Source organism: Mizuhopecten yessoensis, unplaced genomic scaffold, assembly GCF_002113885.1.
Source record: "Mizuhopecten yessoensis strain PY_sf001 unplaced genomic scaffold, ASM211388v2 scaffold10311, whole genome shotgun sequence".
NCBI classification, from domain to species: domain Eukaryota; kingdom Metazoa; phylum Mollusca; class Bivalvia; order Pectinida; family Pectinidae; genus Mizuhopecten; species Mizuhopecten yessoensis.
Genome location: NW_018408483.1, coordinates 1 through 2,320, shown reverse-complemented (window position 1 = coordinate 2,320; position 2,320 = coordinate 1). Strand labels below are relative to the sequence as shown.

Below are 2,320 nucleotides of genomic sequence, written 5' to 3'. Positions count from 1 at the left end.
TTCAAGACTATTAGTTTACACCAGTTAGAAAAAGAAAATTTCTCAACTGAAATCAGGTAAGAATGAGTTAAAATCTGAACCATATTCATGTGTCTAACTGTAATTCATCAATTTTAGCTATTATATATTTCCGCGATTGCGCGTCGGAAGGATTTACTGAAATTCTTGTTCGACTCTCTTTGCTGGTTTCTAACTTTGCAGTTTAGAGCAATTCATTTCAATATTTGTATAAATTGAAAGATAATGCATACAGGTAAAGTTGAATTTTGATAATTACCCTACATATCAGGGTGAAAAATGAAAAAGGCAGAACACAACAATAAAGGCAAGGTTTTCACCGTAATCTAATACGCTCTTCAACAACGATACAATTGGCATCGTACTATATAGTATGCTATTCTTCTTTTTTTTTTTTACAATACTTCAATGTTGTATCTGTCATTTCAGCGAGGAACCTATACTTGTAATGCTGTTTCGGTTTCACAGTCTAGAAACGTTCAGGCCTATTTCCTGTGATCTTACCATATTTTAACATATTTGACTCCTGTGATCTTGAAAGTAGGTCAAGGTCATTTAAATGAGAAAACTGTATAGCACTCCATCCCAGATACCTACTGCCATGACCCTAGGTCCTCCAGTTCTTCAGAAGAAGTCGTTCAAACAAAATAGTTGACGGACGGACAAAGGCCGCAGCAGTACGGCAAAAGCTCAAATGGCCCTTCGGGTTAGGTGAGCTAAAAATGAAACTTATCGGTGATAGTCACCAGAAGGCCGAAATTGGAACTCCTCCTTTGAGGGCGATTTGCCTCTTTATCAATACAGACAGAAACATGAGCATGAACATTTACATACAACATATAACAGATAAACAATCAACATGAAACAATAATGCAACAAAAAACACATAAACAAAAAAAATAGTAGTTATTATACGAATTACGGTTGTAATTGCATATCGCTTTTCTCGAATACCCCTTAAAGCTGTCAGTGTCATTTTATAGATAATCTCGGAGAGGACATCGTAGCCGGTCCGTCACGGCCCAAAGTCAGGCGGATAGACAGGATATACTCTCAGCACCGCAAAAACTCAGCCGTTCTGTCAGTGGTATAACCGATATTGGACCTGTTCTGTTAACTGTCGTAGCCCTTTACATGTCAAATCATCGACTATTAGAATTGTTATGTTTTGAGTATGTGTCACAGTTTCATTCATAGGTATTAATGAGAGCATCAATATATTCATCAATATTAACATACTCTATAATTTTCAAATTGTTTTCCTTGTATACAAACCAGCATCTGCTGGAGGTAAATAATACATTCAAAAGACATAATTTGTTATTACTTGATTAAAATCATTTCATTTCTGTTTTTAGAATCAATATGCATTTGTGACTCTGTACCTTTTGTAGAAAATTTACCCAGATCCACCCCTCTACCATTCGAAAGGCATTTGCATGATGGTAGAAGCAATGCTATGTTTGGAAGTAATGGAAAGGAAATGTCAAGAAGATCTAAAGTTTCATCTAAAGGTACTGATTAGTAGGAGATGGGATGTGTTAACATCAGACATTGAAGAGAGTATGCGAAACAAAAGTTTCGTTGAACTCTACTCGTCAGTTTTTTTAAAACATTGGAATGCCTCCGACACCTTCTACAGTAACAGGAACAGGAGCCTGTTGATTCTGCTGACTACAACGGAAGACTTACCGATGGTCTGGCGGGCACAGTTGTGTGGAAATGTGGTGTGTTCTACACTCAAGATCCAATCTACCATGGACTTGTACTTATCAGGTATGCTCTGTTATACTTTCTTATTATTGTTAAGGTTTTAAAAACATAACCGTTTACCGTACGGAGGTATCGTGTTCGTGTCTCTTTGTCTTCCGTCTATCATATTTCTTTATATTTTACATTGAAACTAAAACCGCGTTTTATTATGTCATAATACATTGAAAGGACTAAATTTGACATTCTGTGTATCATATTGATCTAAAGAGACACAATTTTACAATATATTTATATGTAGACCAGGCTCACAAACCTGTTATACCTGTGACTATCATTGTTTGTGTGAATGTAGTGTGTATGCGGTTGCTTGAGTGCAACTCACGTGAGTAGTGTGTCGTGAGTGTTGGTCAGACTGACCAGTGACAAACGGACTGTGTGACTTACCACGGACTTAACCCATCACTCCCTACGATCCGCCCTTTATCCCTTTCTGATATTCCGCCAGCAGCCGCTCTACGCTGGAACTAGCAATAATTCAGACGTATTGAGACATCTAAGATGTATTACTACATGTTAATGTGGAGTGCGG

At 37.2% G+C, this 2,320-nt stretch overlaps 1 long non-coding RNA gene across 2 annotated transcripts; it reads left to right on the top strand.

Moving 5' to 3' along the window:
• On the top strand, window positions 1–2,028 carry LOC110460055. Of its 2 annotated transcripts, none has more exons than XR_002463963.1 (3): window positions 1–56; window positions 1,002–1,105; window positions 1,377–2,028. It is a non-coding gene; the product is annotated as an uncharacterized LOC110460055 (long non-coding RNA). The 2 variants fall into 2 exon arrangements; XR_002463964.1 differs by lacking the exon at window positions 1–56 and adding an exon at window positions 623–729.
• Window positions 2,029–2,320: the final 292 nt, after the last annotated feature.